This window comes from Prionailurus viverrinus, chromosome C1 (assembly GCF_022837055.1).
Source record: "Prionailurus viverrinus isolate Anna chromosome C1, UM_Priviv_1.0, whole genome shotgun sequence".
Taxonomy (NCBI): domain Eukaryota; kingdom Metazoa; phylum Chordata; class Mammalia; order Carnivora; family Felidae; genus Prionailurus; species Prionailurus viverrinus.
Window position 1 is genome coordinate 38,005,609 of NC_062568.1, and position 18,915 is coordinate 38,024,523.

Consider the following 18,915-nt stretch of genomic DNA (forward strand, 5'->3'; position numbering starts at 1 on the left):
CATTTATGCATGCACATATTAGGGAAAAATAACTATAATTTAGTGAGCGCTTACCGTGTGCCAGATATTGTTATAAATGTTTTAAACACATGCATACAGGTTAAATAAGTTGGCTGCGGTCGCAGTTGGGGAGGGTGGTGTGGGGCGGGCCCAAACTGGACCTCGACAGTTAGGCTCCCAAGCCTGCGATCTTCTTGCCTCACAAGTGTTAACAGGTAGGACCATTATTTCAACCATTTTAAAAATGAAGAAGCAGAGGCCGATTGCTCCCCGCCCTTACCCTCAAGTCTGGACAAAGGTTCTTCCACATGCTCTTTGGCCTCTATCCTCACCCAGGCATCACGTCACGTTGTATTTGCCAATTTGCTTTCCTGTTCCCTTCTTTCTCGATGAGGAAAGTGAAGCAACTTGCCAAAAGACCATTAACCAAATCAAATGTCCATGCTGAGATTTTGCACTCTCCGATCCAAAGTCCGCATTTTTTCCTCTGCTGAACAAGCTCTTAGGGGTTTTTGTTTGTTTTGTTTTGTTTTTAAGTTTTTATTTAAATTCTAGTTAGTTAACATATAGTGTAGTATTGGTTTGAGTAGAATTTAGTGAATCATCACTTACACATAACACCCAGCGCTCATCCCAACAAATGCCCTTCTTAATACTCATCGCCCCTTTAACTCATCCCCCACCTACCTCCCCTCCAGCAACCTTCACTTTGTTCTCTGTATTTAAGAGTCTCTTATGGTTTGCCTCTCCCTTTTTTTTCCCACCTTTCCCTATGTTCATCTGTTTTGTTTCTTAAATTCCACTATGAGTGAAATCATATGTTGTCTTCTCTGACTGACTTATTTCGCTTAGCCTAATACACTCTAGCTCCATACAAGTCCTTGCAAATGGCAAGAGTTCATTCTTTTTGATCATTATGTGTGTGTGTGTGTGTATGTATATGTATATATATACATATATATATATATATATATCAATTTCTATATATATCCATTCTTTATCCATTCATCAGTTGATGGACATTTAGGCTCTTTCCGTAATTTGGCTAGTGTTGATAGTGCTGCTGTAAACATCTTGGTGTATGTACCCCTTCGAATCTGTATTTTTGTATCCTTTGGGTAAATACCTAGTAGAGCAATTGCTAGATCATCAGGTGGTTCTGTTTTAACCTTTTTGAGGAAGCTTCATACTGTTTTCCAGAGTGGCTGCACCCGTTTGCATTCCCACCAATAAGGTAAGAGGGTTCCTCTTTTCTGCATCTTCATCAACGTTTGTCATTTGCTGTGTTAATTTTAGTCATTCTGATAGATGTGAGGTGGTATCTCATCATGATTTTGATTTTTAGGTCTTTGACGATAGGTGATGTTGAGCGTCTTTTCATGTGTCTGTTGGCCACCTGGATGTCTTCTTTGGAAAAATATCTATTCATGCCTTCTGCCCATTTCTTAACTGGGTTCTTTGTTTTTTTGTTATTGAGTTTGATGAGTTCTTTATAGATTTTGGATACTAACCCTTTATCAGATATGGCATTTGCAAATATCTTCTCCTATTCTATAGGCTGCCTTTTAGTTGCGTTGTTTCCTTCACTGTGCAGAAGCTTTTTACCTTGATAAAATCTCAATAGTTCATGTTTGCTTGTTTTCCTTGCCTCCAGTGATGCGTCTAGTAAGAAGTTGCTCTGACTGAGGTCAAAGAGGTTGCTGCCTGTGTTCTCTAGGATTTTGATGCTTTCCTGTCTCACATTTAAGTCTTTCATCCATTTAAAATTTGTTTTTGTGTATGGTGTAAGGAAGTGGTCCAGTTTCATTCTTCTTCATGTTGCTATCCAGTTTTCTCAACACTGTTTGTTGAAGAGACTGTATTTTCTCTATTGGATATTATTTCCTGCTTTGTTGAAGATTAATTGACCATACAGTTGTGGATCCATTTCTGAGTTTTCTATTCTGTTCCATTGATCTGTGTGTCTGTTTTTATGCCAGTACCATACTGTCTTGATGACTACAACTTTGTAACGTAGCTTGAGGTTCAGAATTATGATGCTTCCAGCTGTACTTTTCTTTTTCAAGATTGCTTTGGCTATTCGGAGTCTTTTGTGGCGGATACAACAAACAATCTCCTGTAAATGTGAGCCAGGGAATCTCTCCACAGATGTGCATTCCCGTAAAAACAAAGCAGAGTAACTTAAAGGGATACAGAGAATATTTCTAGGTCTATTGCTTCCTTTCTGACTGGTTCCTTTAGATATGTTTTAAAACATGACTGTGAGGACATGTGATGACAATAATAATAACTAAAGCATTATTAAGTGCTCACTATTTGTTGGCTTTCGTTCGGAGAGTTTCATGTGGATATTCTCATTTATTCTTCACAATAACCCTGTGATGCAAACACTGTTATCATCCCTATTTTTACAGATGAGAAAACTGATCCGTAGAGGGGTATGTGACTCGCTTTGAATCCACAACTTGTAGGTACAGAAATTAGATCTTGAACTTAACTTGACACAACTTCTCATTTGTAGGAGAAATGAGATTATTTTCAGTGTTAACAAAAATCCACTGTCAATTACCAAAACTATTTGACTCCTATAACATATCAATTGTATATTAGGAGACTAACAGCAAATGTGCCTTATGTTCAATACCCCTCAGAGAATACTGAGAAATACTTAGAGAATAAGAATGAAATGAGTGTACCTAAAGCCCTTCCTGCTCATATTTTGCGCCTAATTTCTTTGGAATGACCTAGCTTGAAAAGATGATAAAGGGTCTGTGTGCGTCCAACTTTGTTTAGCACAAAGACAGATGGGATCCTGAGACTCTGCAAAGCTGTTCCTCCGCTGGGCATACTTCCTCTTCTCTGTATAAACTGATCTTCCTTAATTGGTGTGAAAGATTCATTGTTCTGACTCTCAGACCAGGATTCCCACACTGTATGTGTTTAAGTCTGGCAGGGCTCTGAAAGGACAGTCTTGTCATGTCTAACCACAGTCAGGACACGGTAGCAGTTCTTCCAGTGACCTGAGACCAATAAAAAAAAAAAATAGAGATATGAAGGAAGTTCGGACACTTGAAAATAGTTATTTCATCCCTGGCAGTCCTGACTATGAAAGAAAAGATTGTGGAGCTCCAAGGGTGTGGGAATACACTCAGTCAGGTTTGGGAACTAGAGAATCTGTTTTCTGCAAACAGTATGAGGACATGAAGACAAGGAATATTAAAGCTTTCATAAGCTAAGGGAACTATGATTTCACATTTCTACTGTGAGAGATTGTTAATATTGTTCATTTAAATCTAAACTAATCAAGTAAGAGAAAATTCTTAAGTTCAAAGACCAAATCATTCCTTTTTAGTCTCCCCACAAAAAAGAAAAAGGAAGAATCACTTGATACTTTTATTTTTTAATTGGTGTATTTTTATCAAAATAAAATACATTTATTATAGGAAATTATCTCTACTACCCAGAGATAATCACTGATAAAATAACTCAAAATGTTGGTAATTTCTTTCCCAAATTTTTATTTTTTCTACGCATTACATATTTTAGTATCCTACTCATTTTTCTATGCCATCAAAATTCTTCATAATTTTTTTCTATGGCATAATGTTTCTTGTTGAATTATATTTTACCATGTAGTTACACTACAACTTACTTAACTATATTATACTCTTGCTGAAAATGTGGGTAGTTTCTCAGTTTCCTTTTTTATAAAAGATGCTGTAATTGACTTATTTACAGCATGAGTCTTGGCTTTTGAGTCTCTTGGTATATAATACTGTATTAGTTTTTAAAGTTGGTACCATTTTCTTTTCCACCAATGATCTCTTAAATTCTAGTCTCTGCACTATCTACTACTGCCCAGCTAACATAAGCTGTGGATTTCCAATTAGAACGGTTCTTGTCCAGATAGACTAACTGCCCTACTTATCAGACACCATGCTCAACAATTGAACTGTCCTGCTATTTGCTATCAGCTTTTAGACACAACCTGATACAAAGCTTAAAAAAAAACAAACAAAAAAAAAAACCAAAACAGAATATCCCGTGTATTATCTAATCTAAGTAAACAGACACAAACAATACATGTAGTAAAAAGACTAGAAGTAAATAAATTAAATGTGGATAATGGTGTTCTGTAGGTTGTAAACAATGAAGACTTTCTATCCTTTTACTTTCTATATTTCCTACTATCCTTAAATCAATGTGAATTGCCTTTAGAATGAAAAATACCCAATATGCTTTATTTTTAAGAAAAGAAATATAGAAACTAAGCAATTTAGCCTTTTTAAAACCCCACATTCTTCACATTGAATGATACACAGTTTCCTATTAGTAAGTGAAACACCTATAGTCATAGATATACCTGCAAATTCAAGTGGAGAAGGAAGGCAATCATAGGGATCTCTCCAGGCAAAAAAACATTTCTGTCTCAATTATCTATATCTTTCAGACAAAATTGTTTTCTGGCTTGGAATTATCCAGGTGACTGCCTCTTTCATTTTTTCCCCTATCTCTACATGTACAACTCTAAGACAATCCTTTACCATTGAAAAAGTGTGAGGAAAACACCATATTAAAAAGGAAAAGATACAGAAAAATTGGGTTGTGGGTATATGAGAATTCTTTGTAGCATCTTTGAAAGTTTTCTATAAATGTGAACTATTCTTTAAAAAAAAAAGTTCATTAAAATAAATGAGAACACATGACCTCTGGAGCTAGCTTTCCGCCTTTGAGCTGCTGTATCACATTAGAGAATAATTGAATATTTCTGGCCTCTACCTCCTAGTATATCAAGGATAAAAATGCACACACACACACACACACACACACACATTCATGTCCTTATATTTACCCAATATTTAGGGGTATTGCAGTCTCATATAAAATAATAGCTACAAAAAAATTTTATGTAAATAACTAAACAAAGTGAAATAACATAATTTAATAATCTTTTGGCCAAAATAGAACCTATTTTATAAAATGGCAACTGAGGACAGCGAATCTACAAACTTATCCTTAAATAATTTATATTTTCTTGTAATATTTTTTTCAAAAAGAGAGAAAAGTGCTTTGCTTAAAAACATTCCTCAGTGATGTTTTTGCACAGTCTAATTTTTCCCTTTCATTTCATGATATTTTTTATCTTGCTTTTAAATTTGCATCTTCAAATCCCTTGTAGACCATTATAAATGTCCTTCCTCCTACTTTAAATGTCCTTCCTCCTACTAAAGATTTCCACTTAATAATCATAAATTTGCTTAATGTTATTAACAGACATCTCACCCCTTAATAATTTTCTTACTAAACTATGGATTTACTACCTTTAACATCAATTATGTTGTTGCATACCCAAACATAAACATAGAAGTTTCGATGCAGTCTCAAAAATCATAACCAGACATCTGTCATGTGTATACCTCAGAGCTTAATGGATTCTCCTCAAGTCTTCTCCATTATACAAAAAGACACTACCCAGATGTTCAAGGCAAAAACCAAGTCATCTGATTTGTTCCTCCCATGTTACAACACATAAACAAGTCATATTCAGTTTACTTTTTTTGCTTTGTTTTGTTTTCTCCCTCCATTGCCGCTACCCAGGTCCAAGACTTGGACATTGTCTTGCAGTCACACTACTACAATGGTCTCCTATCTGTTCTCTCTCTTTTCTCTTTTGCCTCAATGATTCGTTTTTCATATTAGTCAGATCTACTTGACACTATCCAAATGGTAGGTTTCCCATTGCCCTTTAAACTGGTACTCCTTAACACGGCTTACGAAGTTCTACATAAAAAGGAACTCACTGATTCTCTAACTCATCTTGGGCCTCTCTCTACTCTACTTGGCATCCTCTGCTGTAGCCATTTTGCTGGTTCCTGGAACGTCTCTTTCCTATATTTCAGTCTTTTTCCATTTGTGCCATTTACTAAAGCTAAGGGTCTTCCCAAGACTCTTCTCCTGACCAGCTCTTTCTCATCCTTCCTTCCTCTATATGCCTTCCCTTACTCTCTAAAGAGGCCTCCCACCCTATTCTGCTATATCTGAATACTCTATTTTTCCCCTGGAACATTTCTAATTGAGATGTTAGATTTTTGTTTGTTTTTATTTTGTAGACTGCTCGTCTCACTCTAATATGTGTGCCCTTCAGGAGAGAAAGTTGGCCTGTTTGCTTCACCACTGTATAGCCTGTACTTGTAGTACTTGGCACATAGGAGGGAATCAGTCAATATTTTTAAGTGAATAAATAGGTTGATGAATTAATTAAGCAAAAGTAGGACCAAGATCTAGTAAATTTCAAAACCTCATAAGATAAAACATGCTTCTTATCTTCTGTGGATCCAAAGGTCTACACAGCCACATACCAAGAATCCCCCAAAGTTGTGGGTTGATATGGATAGCATTCATTACAGAAACAGTGAGGTGCTTTGTTTGAATTGACTATGTCCACTACTGTCTCTGGAATAGACATTTTGTGCTCGTTCTATTTCAAAATACATTCTATTTCCTTAGAAGCTCTAATTCTAAATGTCAGCTGCTTTATTTCTAATGGATAAAATAGGTGTTTGACTTTCTTCAAATTCAAATTTGTACATGTTTTATAATCCCTATTGATTTCTTGAGTAGTTAACCATGTACTTGGAGACTGTAAATTATACACTGGGAGTGTGTTAGACCTGTTAAAAGGTAAACTAATACTTGAGACCATAAGTACCATTTAGTTAATAACCAATATCAAGCCCTAAATGCTGTCCAACTGGAAAGAAACTAAGATCCACACCTCAGCCTTAACTATTTCTAGAGCAGATTTTTGTACTCAGAGTTATCGCTAAGTAGAAATTAAGGTAGTATGAGAAGCAAATCAGTTGTTCAAAATTGGGAAGAGAGACAGAGAGAGAGAGAGAGAGAGAGAGAGAACCCATAGCTATTTAGAATATTTGGGGAATGAATTGTCCTAGATTAAAAATATTTGCATTTAACTGAAGGATACCACTTGAAAGAAAATTTAATGTTCAAATTTTCTTAATAGAGTACTATAAACTCCTATCCTTCTTAAACAAAAAATGCTAAATAAACTATCATTTTCTTAATGAGTCAGAATCCCATAAAGCATTAGCTATTCAGGCATTCTGAAAATGCAGATAGAGATCATGTGGGAGATCACATGCCACATATGACCTATGAATCTTATTGTTGAAAGGTCATTGGTGTTAGTTTGATTCTTGGTCATTTGCTTCTTTCTACTAAAGGTGAAATGCAGGGGAGGGTGGGTGATGGGTATTGAGGAGGGCACCTTTTGGGATGAGCACTGGGTGTTGTATGGAAACCAATTTGACAATAAACTTCATATATTGAAAAAATTTAAAAAAATAAAAAAAAAATAAAAGAAGTGAAAGCAAAAAAAAAATAAAGGTAAAATGCAGCATCATTTGTTGTATGACAAAATGATCATGTAAGATAACTGTCTTTCTTACAAAATGAATTAATAAATCAAAAACAAATGTAGCCTTTTCCATGAAGTTTTCTATCATCTCAAAAATTCTTCGTAACTGGGATTATTAGCATCTTTTGACATTTCAGCACCTTAAAACATAGTTTGTGTGTGTGTGTGTGTGTTGGGAATGTAATGAACCACAGATATTTCAACCTAAATTTAAACTAAGGTAATCATATAATTTACCACCCAAAGTAGGAGACTTTTGAGAGTAAAAGCATGCTGGCAAAATAAACATAAACCAAAACCATCCAGGTCACATACTAGCTTAAACCAATCTTTATTTTCACTGATTCCATGTGGATTATTAAAAAATATATTTCATAAAATAAATAAAAAGCGTACCTGGGTGGCTCAGTTGGTTAAGCTGACTTCAGCTGAGTTCAACATCAGCTCAGGTCATGTTCTTGTGGTTGGTGAGTTCGAGCCCCACGTCAGGCTCTGTGCTGACCGCTCAGAGCCCAGAGCCTCCTTCGGATTCTGTGTCTCCTTCTCTCTCTCTGCCCCTCCCCCACTCACACTCTGTCTCTGTCTCTCTCAAAAATAAACAAACATTAAAAAAAATATTTTTTAAGAAATAAAAGATGCAAAATAAAAAGAAATTATTAGTGTAACCGTTTGGTTGGTAAACTGTGACTGTATTAGATTGCTAGGGCTTTCATAATAAATTACCACAAACTGGGTGACTTAAAACAACAGAAGTTTATAGTCTCCTGGCTCTGGAGACCAAAAGTGTGAAATCAAGGTGGTGGCAGTGCTACACTCCCTCCGAAGTCTCAAAGAGGGAATCCTTCCTTGCCTCTTCCAGCTTCTGGTGGCTCCCGCATTTCTTGGCTTATAGCAAAATAGCTCCAATCTGCGTCCATCTCCACATGGCCCTCTACATGTGTGTCTTCATATAACCTTCTTCTAAGAGTGGTCATTGGATTTAGAGTTCAGCCTAACTCAGTATGAACTCATCTGAACTGATAACTTATTACCAAATAATGTCACATTCTGAAGCTCCAGGTGGGCATGAGTTTGGGGGGAACACATTATTCAGCCCAATACAGTACCTAATGATAACATATATGGCTATTATATTACCAAATAATCATTAGACATTAAGTTTTAGTGAGGGTAAAAAAAAAAAAAACAACACAGTGTATATGAGCCATGATAAAAGGCTGTGCATTTGTATTATCATGTCTCCGGAACAGGATAAATGGAGAAACTACATGGAAATAAATCTGTGATGAATTATCACATCACTAACAGTTTTATTTTAGGAAACAATACCACCTTTGCTAGCTGTCTTATTCTGCTTAAACACAAAAATACTTGATTTGTAGACATAGACGAAGATATCATTGACAAATACCATCAAAACAGAATAACTTTTCAATGCCATTAAACTGTTCAGGGGCTATGCTATGTTCCGAAATTACTTCGTAGAAAAACTATAAAATTCTGCTTAGAATTGACTCCATGACTTTTTTATTATCAGTTTTATTTAGAAAGCTAATTTGAAATGTTAAACCAACTTTCAGAAACACCCACAGCACAATCAGCTCCATTTGTTTCTTAAAATTATGTCTCATCACCGAACATTGGAAAAGATGGTGTGCCTTCTAACCCTTTCGATGAGAATCACTTACATTAATTTGGTCAGGTACTAACAAATGGCAGTACTCCAACTTTGCAAATGAATCCAAATCTACACTGTAATTTCTCTAATTGCCCTTTTTGGGCCATGACATCATACGGGAGAAAAGTGCAAACTCATCAACCCATCAATTGCCTATACTTGCACTTTCAAGTCGTTTATAGGTGTCTTTTTTGTTCTTTATGGTTAGCAACACATTTTTGCTCTCCAGCCTTTGGCCTTTCACTGACAAAGACGGAGGGGGATAGCAGATATGCTTTTACCTGTGTGTCTACTCCTGTCACACTGAATATATACATTCTATTGAGTGTATTACAGTTCTCCACCACACTGCACCTTATCTTGCCGCTTAAAGTAGGGATTATGTGTGGCTTTGAGGACACGTTATCCAAATGTGGCCGACTCTTTGATGCAAACAGCTAAGAGGCACTAGTCTTCTGAAAGTTGCCACACCGAGGTATCTGTGGCTTCCACTTACGTTGCCTATTCCTATACTATTTATTCATTCATTCATACTACTTACTGCACACCCATTTTGTGCCAGTCCTTACACTACACCCTGGAGATGTTACAGGAAACAGTACACAGCCTTTGACCTAAGAGAAAGTATAGTCCAGTGCAAAGTTTTCTTATGTGCCCTGAATGAGTAACAGGTGTATTAACTCATCAATCCACCTTAGCCTTCAGGAGCCTTGGGTGGCTAAAGCCCCCCGGCGAGTGGTCTCCTTCTTTTAGCTAAAACCTAAAACGTTTCCCATTTTCTATGTTTGCGGCTATGTGAAAAATCTACAGGTGCCACGGTCCAATGCAATGTTTCCCAGAACGGAGGATGGTGAAAGAGTCCCACAAAATGTTACTATAAAGAAGAGAGAGGGTCCCGACGCAAATAAATTTTAAGATGAATAATGCGTGTCCTTTCTTGTCACCTCACAATACAGGTTAGCCTTGTAAGGACTCAGAAAAGGTGATCTGGGCTGAGTGATCAGAATTTGGAGGTCAGAGGCATTTAGGTGACAACAGAAGCCCTGAGTTAGGATGGGCTCCCGGGGGAGATTGGTTAAAGTATAAAAAGAGAAGAACTTTAGGAAAGCATCAATACTTAAGGAATCAGTTGGAAAAGAGACACCTACAAAATAGGTACAGAAAAAAAGAATACCTAAATATAGAAAGAATAACCAAAACAAAACAAAAACAAAAAACCCAAGAGGTACATAGTGTATTAGCCTTGGGAAGAGAAAACAAAGGAGGAAGTGGAAGAAGTGGTCAGCTGTATCAAATTACTGACAGATCGGGACAGCTGACATCTGAGAAGAGACTATTAGTTTTATCAAGAAAGGCGTTGTGGTTCCGGGTGCTTGCGTGGCTCAGTTGGTTAAGTGGCAGACTCTTGATTTCAGCTCAGGTCATGATCTTGCAGTTCGTGAGGTCAAGCCCCACATTGGGCTCCACACTGACAGTGCACAGAGCCTGCTTCTGATTCTCTCTCTCTTTGCTCTCCCCCACTTGTACTTGCTCTCTCTCAAAATAAATAGACTTAAATTTTTGTCTTAAAATGAAAAAAAGGATATTGTGGGTCGACTGTGGTGCCAGCAGTTTCTCTGCAGGGGTGACCAGAGAGCAGTGGGTAGTGAATGGGGTTTAGTGCAGGAAGTAAAGAATAGGAGTGGAGACAACACTTTCATGAAGTTTAGCTTCTTAAGAAGAGGAGAAAGGAGACAAGAGACCTATGAGGGGACATGCATTAAGAGAAGTCTGTAAAAAAATTTTTAAATGTTTATTTATTTTGAGGGAGAGAGCAGTGCAGAGCCCCACTCAGGTCTCGATCTCACAACCATAGGATCATGACCTGAACCAAAATCAAGAGTCAGATCCTTAACCAACTGAGCCACCCAGGCACCCAGCATTTTGTAAATTTGTAAGAAGGAAGACATTCAAAAATGTTTAAATGCTAGTGGCAAGGAGCAAAGAACGGAGGAGGGTTGAAGAACGGAGGAGAGAAATATCAGTGATGGAGAGAGCCCTTGACAAGGATGGAGAGGTTGGGACTCATGATGGTTTGGCCTTGGACAAGATATCTTTCCCAGGATAGAAGGAAGAAGAAAAGAAAAGAACCAGTTTTCAGAGCAGCAGCAGGATCCACGTGGGATAAATAGTCTGGAATCATAAAGGGCAAACAATAAGTAAGATATGGAGGCCAGATACTGTCTTCTGTCTTCATAGTTCTTGACTACCTGCTCTGCATGTTACACTGGTGAGAGCCCTGGCTTTGACCCCAGGTCTGCCCATCAATTGTGCAAATTTCTAAGATAAGCAATTAAACCTATTTGAGCTTGCATTTCCTCATTTATGCAAAATGGGATTTTTATAAATCTACGTTAAAGAGCGGTGATAGAGAATACATTTTTATCACATTAAGTGTTAACACAATGTTGGGCATGTGGTAGATTCTCCAGTAAATGTAGATGTACTATCATCACCTTGTCTGCGGATCGGTTTTCTTAGCTGTGTTTAGAAGACGACAAACAAAATCATGGGGAGACGACCAATGGATACAGTATGTTACCTACGGTACATAGCACAGACACATAGCAAGTGCTCGAGAAATATTCATGTAACAGATTAACACAAGCCATTTTTTTTGTCCTGTTTACATTATTAAAACCCTTTTTTCTGCTGCATTTCAGTGCACGCTCCAACCTAAATCCTCCTCGCTCTCTATTGGTTAGCAACTTCAGTGTCACAGAGGAAAACAAACGTGTCACCTGGGAAGGTCTATCAGAACCCCTTAACCATTTCTGTATCTGCAGGGAAAAACAGCTTGACTCGCATAGCCCAGAAGGCAGAAGTAGACAGGACCTGAGCCCTCTGTCACTTACACCGTCATTTTCAGCATTGTCGCCAAACAGGCTCGCTAAGAAAGGATGTCCAGTTGGCCACTGAGCAAATAAATTCGGCCAGATGTGCATAGGTTTAGTTTAAGACAAAAGAAAGAAGGGGAGGGGGGTATTCTTGGCATAAAATGGCTTCCCGTACTTTTTTTTTCTTTCTCTGAAGTTTGTAGTAAACTTTGTCTTCCAAGAGCAGCTTGGAAGCAAGAAGGGTTGCTGCAGCAAAAGCTCAGTGGGGAGAGCTGTATAGCAAATTGCCCCAGATAAGCTTAAGGCAACTCTGGACTCCTGAGAGGTTAATGATCCCTACCTCTTCTCAAGGCCTGATATTTATGAAGTGTTGTCAAAGACATCTAAAGTTCCATGAAATACTGTATTTTGAAAAGGTCTTCAAGCTAAATCCTCTAAACCTATAGGAGTTACCCACTTGCTGAGAGTTAATAGGCTCTTGACTGAATGGTGAAGTTTGAAAAAGGACCATTAGAGGCAGGGTACGCTTTCTCCCAGTAGCCTGCTCCCTTCATGCTTTGGAGGGCTGTGCCACCGAAGCCAGGCAAGGCATTTCTGAGGCAGAAGACAGAGCAAATGGCTCAAAATCTGCTTACTTTTCTTTTAATAATAAACGTGCGTGTGTGTGTGTGTGTGTGTGTGTGTGTGTGTGCTGGAGGTCCTGAATTTATAGCTAAATCTGTGATTTAGCCTTGGGATGCCAAATCCTGGAATTGTAATAACTGTATTTGGATGTCATAAGTTAAAATGTTTACGTACAAGTTTCTTTCCAGAGATTTCACAGATTTCCCCACTTTTACCTATGGAAATATATTACCAGTAGACACTGAGATAATAAACCCCATGCAAATAATCATGCGACATTGTTGCATTTCAATCACTCCAGTCCCCAAATTACTATGTCTATTTCAGATGCTGGTACTTTTTCCAATTTAAATTCAAGCAATTCTTGAATAACGTCATTAAGGCCATGCCTGAGAATGTAATAACATGAAAATTTGTTTTCTTCCACTTTATTTTAGTTTTTTAATGTCCAATAAGAATATTTATATATGCAAGTGGTAATATGGATAACCACATTTCACATTTTATATTAGTGCCTGATCAATGGTAGGGTAAGAAAGAATTTCTCTGGGGTGCCTGGGTGGCTCAGTCAGTTGAGCATCTAACTTTTGATTTCAGCTCAGGTCATGATCCCAGGATCATGGGATTGAGCCCCAGGTGGGGCTCCCCACTAAGCGTGGAGCCTGCCTAAGATATTCTCTCTCTCTCTCTCTCTCTCTCTCTCTCTCTCTCCCTCTCTCTCTCTCCCCCACTCTGGCCCTCTCTATCCCTCTCCTTCTCTAAAATAAAAAAAGAAAAGAATTTCTCTCTGTCTCTACCCATCCTATTCCCAACGCAGACCACTGCCTAACTGGCAAAATTGTGGATCCAAATAGTTTCCATTATTCTTCTGAAAAAAATAGGTTCCACTGGTAGAAGAAATGTTGAATTGGTAGCAAAGGACTTGGTTTCTGTTTTGAAGTTATTTTTCCAAATCTTTAACAGACATTAAATAACTAGGAAGATTGGGACTGCTCTTTACAAAACTTGAGAATCGATTGTGTCTTTAAATGCCTTCATGTCCCTTGCCCTAGCTGTCGCTTTTAGCTAGGATTCTCATTTGAGGCTCTGTCTTAGAGGCTTTAAAAAAGGAGAGACTCTTCTCATCTATTCATCTACGCCTTGAAGAAACCATGACAGCAGGTGAAGCTATTATAGAATTTGTTAAGAAGAACAAATACAAGTTGCAAGACCTCCTATTGCATTACGTTCAGAACCTGTTCAATAGGAACACTTTTCTGGTCTTTAAAAACCCTCGACTATAATTCAAGCTCATATTCAAGATATGAGGCTTTACTGCCACCTCATATGTTTATACGTGATAAAGATAAGGACACGAAATCCTAAGAATTACATATTTTCTCTGAAACCAACTCTAATCAACAACAGGGACAATCATGACTTTACTTCTAAATTCATAATTTGGTTCTGTCCCAGACACGATATAAATATAATAGAAATAAAGACAATTTTTCTTTTTCATGTTCGTTAAGTAAAACTATTTTCAAACTGCTTTAGAGCTCTGGCAGGAAGTAGGGGACAGGTAAAATCTAGTAATCACAACAGGTGTGCAAGTATATGACTACTTCGGTGCTGGGCTTTCCTTGTGCCATTATGAAATGTAAAAAACAAAAATATTATATAAATATCTTCACAATGGAAGACTTCGTTTGTTGGAAAGGTGTGGCACATTGTGTGTGCCCATAGGAAAAGCATGTTAAAAAGGTAGTAAATGAAATGATGTTACACGTGTGTCTGCACTTGTCAAAGATAATTTATGATGTGAAAGCATGCTGTTAAATACTGAATTTAAGGAGCGCCTGGGTGGCTCAGTCGGTTAAGCGTCCAACTTCGGCTCAGGTTATGATCTCACGGTTCATGAGTTTGAGCCCCACATCAAGCTCTCAGCTGTCAGTGCAGAGCCTGCTTCCTACTGGCTGTCTCTCTCTCTCTCTCTCTCTCTCTCTCTGCTCCTCCCCTGCTTGTGCTCTTGCCCTCCCTGCCAAAAATAAATAAACATCTAAAAAAATTAATTAAATTTAAATCCACAAGCATACTTTTTTCCAAAAGGAAGATAATGCATAGGGGAGTTCACTTTAGGCTAGAACGTCTGAATTATGGGCATTGTAAATATTTAAGATATTTTATACCCTTTGATAAAGTAAAATGTTCCCATAATTCAGGCAAAGTGATTTCCTTTATTTACTATACCTAAATAATGTCCCTATTTGTCTAATTCTTTTTCCCAGCGTATCAAAAGTAATAATATTTCACATTAAATATTAGTAAATATTTATTGGTAATTTATTTTAAGTAACTATTAGCAATAGAAACAAATATTTCTCTTAGAATTCAAAGAACCTAGAAGTCTGAAACAATCAAGTAACACTACACTTTTGTTACTACAAAACAATAACACTACAAAAGCTGCACAATAGTAAGAAGACTTTTTTTTTAACACCACCAGAAACCCACTACTCCTCATTCACTTACTGAACAAGTTCTAGTTGCTTAAAAATGTGCAGTGGAAATCTGGTTCCCGAAAACATCCACTGAATCCTCGATGTTACCTCTGGTTTAGGATCTTTCCAACTTACTCGGAAATGCTTACACAGAAGCAGACCACTCCTAGAGAATCAGTGACATAAGGGATTTGTATAGATTCCAAAAAAAAAAAAAAAAAAAAAAGGCCTGATTAAAGCAAAACAGGGCTATCTCCAGAGAAATATCATCTGATCAGCCCCCAAAAGGCCTCCCTGATTGCAGTGCACTATGGGTAGGGCTTGTAGCTACAGAACTTTGATCTTACAAAATACCCAAAGTGAGTGGGCTGGAGAAAGCTGACTCACCCTCCCCCCCCCAGCTCCCCCCAAAATACACAGAAAAGTCAGAACCAGTCAGTTCAATTCATATGAAATATAATTGTCAAATGGATGAGAAACCCAAGGTGGTACAGTTAAAGCCATTCCCAATTTGTAGGCTGCACGGAAGTCAAATTGTTTTGAGACTGTTCAGAGAACAGAGCATCAGAACAAGAGAAATGGGTTGACTGAGTGAATACTTAATAGCATCAGACACTAATAGTTTTGTGCATCCATTTCTGCAACTGGGACTATAGGTTTGCAAGTTCAGGTTGGCTTCTCAGGGCACCCCACCCTGGAGAGTACTTGAATAGAGACCATGAAGCTCCTTTTGCCACGCTCTAACCTTTGTCCAAGGAAACATGGTTTCTTCGGAGATGTGGATAGTTTTAGTCCAGTTTTGCGCTCTCATATTTCTGCCTCAGTCCATAATGTGTTTCTTTGCCAGATGAATTCTCTAAACAAATTATTCCCAGCTTTTGGGGAAGAGGAAGGCAGGAATAACGCTGAACACACACACACATACACACACTCCAGGTTATATAGATTTAAGTCTCGGAACTGCTTGGCCTGGCTCTGCGCCTTTTCTAACTGCTTCTCTTACTTGCCTTGTGGTAAGGTAGAAACTTTCCCTGTCTCTTTCCCCCCCTCACCCATCTCTTTCTCTGAAAGCACAAGGACAGAAATGATACATGTAGCTGTGCTTTAGAGCAACCCACCTCTATAGCTCTTGACTGGAGCGTTGACTAGCAATAGATATGAAGCCCTGTTAACTGCTACAGGTAACTCAGATTATACCAGAAATTGTTTCTTAAAAGGGTCCGGATCTCTTTCAGCATAAATCATTTGTAAACAATTGGGTGGGAAATCAATTAAGGATTTTAAACAAAAACACGAAGAGTTTCTACCGTTGTCACTATCTCTTTTAGCAGAAAGAACACAACCCTTATATTAAACCTCTTTTTCAGTGGAGGACAGAGAAATTGATGTCTAAATTGTCAGCCACTGTAGGAAACATATGGACTGCCAAAGCGTAATTTTTATATTTTTTGAATCTTGAAATGCTTCTGTGTGCTTAAACATCAGGATCACCAATATTATCATCCATACACATATTTGTTCGGAATATTAGATTTCTGTGTCTCTATTCTTCTTAATATACTTAAATCTCATTTCTAAAATATGTCTATTGCATTACTAGAAGTGGTTATACATTCAGGTTTTCAATCAACTGGTTTACTTGGTTGGATTGACTATAAATTTGTTGACATATATTGATGATTCCTCATTTTCTTGCTCAGGGATCATTTCTTCTACTCATTTATTTTCAATCTCTCTAACTTTCTCATTTGACAGTATCCTATGAGTAGCATAACAGAGCACTCCAAGCTCATAAGGAATGGTGTGAACTAATTAGCAGATTTTATGGTAGAAACTATTCCCCTCACACGTGATCATCCTATCTGGGTAATAAACTTTGTGAAAGTATCTGGTTCTTACTACACGAAGGCAACAGTCTAACTCAAACAAGCTCTTACTTTGCCCTTGGACTTTGGTTCATAACGGTGGATATGGTATCAATCCAGAAACAAAAGCAGAATGGGGTGAGGGACGGAGTTGAAAATAAAATAGCCTAAAAACGGATTTGGAGTTAAGAAAATTCTTGATCTTCTTCAGCAACTGACAAAAAGAAAAATAGTCCTAATAAGATGTGTTCAAAAAATAGGCTGGAAATCACGATGTATAACTGAAATTTAGGGACGTTACAGAAAATTCCCCTCCGTGCAGGTGTGCAGAAGCACTGAAGAGTTACTAACAAACACTGAATACAAGTGTTGAATAGTTTGTCATGGGGAGAAGATCCAGAACTAAGAATGAGAATCAGTGCTGGTTCGTTACATAAGCAGTGGGGCTGGCTGGCAAAGCCCACTGTGAAAGTCGCCTTTAAACAGCAGGTGCATGGTTTGACCACTGCAGCTTGTAGCCTCCTGGCAGCATCAGCAAATGAGCCTAATCTTCTCTATGGATTTATGAATGACCACAAGCCATTCCCAAGGTACATCGAAATACCATGATTGGCCTGCTTCCAGTTTAATCACATATTCCCATGTTGGAAATTGCACCCAACATTACTTATTTCACTTTTTTGTGTGTTTGCTCACTGAGGCTCTAATTTGTGTGCCCAAAACACCATGACACAATTCCAAAGTAGCTTGGAAAAATGGGAGAAGACAAAAGAGAAAGTTTTGTATATTCTTCGTCTTTTCCATGGAAGCGGTTCATTAATTTTAACTATATTCACCAAAGTAGAAATATTAGAGATACAGTGCAAACAAAATATCACCTAAGTAGGTAAAGAGACACAAATATAGAACAAATGAATGATTTAAATGTAATCTCCAGTCTCTCTAGCAGCTTATGACAAATCCTTTATTAATTTGAGTATGTGATTTGAAATACTACCCATCATTCAAATGTACACAAATATTCCCACGCAAGAAAACACTTAACATATTTGACGATATAATTCAAACTTTAAAGTTATGCAGAGGACACCTAGACCTTAAAAGGTATAGTAGATATTTTACAGCTCTGCTTAAACATAAATAATGCATTTGTCTGATTCACCAATATTGAAGGTATTTTTTCTCCTGATGAATATACGCATCATCTGTGATCGTCAATACAAAACTATAAGGATGCACTGTAATAAAAGCTATACCTCTACGTGAAATAATAGGAAATAATCTATTTCATGAAAATAGTAATTCATTCTTAATCTTCCATTACCGCTGCTTCCATTACTTCTATGCCAGTGGGATGGAAGAGCGTCTTAGACTGAGTCAAAAAGTTCTGGTTTTCATGTGCTTAGGCAACAATTTTAAAGTCTGTCAGGTCAGGCCACAGATTACAGAAGAGACTCAAAAAAGACAAAACTTTGTATTAGAAAATGAACATATTCCAAAGACTATTTAGAGATGGTATTACAAATAGCAAGCAAATGTATTGGGGCTAACGGTCAGACAAAGTATTTTAATGTCTTCGTAGAAATGTAAGAAAACAAAACTCGTTAATGATAGAGGAAAGGGTTCATTTTAGAACACAAACTTTTTCTTTGTTGTAATTTTAACTTTCACATAACGGTGTTAACACAGGCCAGCTACCATGCATTGGAATACACTCACAGCATTCAATATGTACTGTGTTAGTATCTACATAAGTGATTCTGAAATAACGTTTGTTCTTTCGATAGCCTTATTTTGGCAATAAGAAAATGTATGGATGCTAGTAAAATGCACATTCACGGTAAATGGAAAAAGCCGGAAAGAATACATTTGTTGCAATTTGCATTGGTTTTGGGAAAGGTCTGTTTAACAACTGAACACAGCCATATTTTGACTTTTAAGCTCCCACACTGAG

The 18,915-nt window shown here is 37.5% G+C and overlaps 1 protein-coding gene across 3 annotated transcripts in view; it reads left to right on the forward strand.

Moving 5' to 3' along the window:
* The window catches only part of TMEFF2 (transmembrane protein with EGF like and two follistatin like domains 2), a 228,042-nt gene that overhangs the window by 202,959 nt on the left and 6,168 nt on the right, over positions 1 to 18,915 (forward strand). The window lies entirely within an intron of this gene.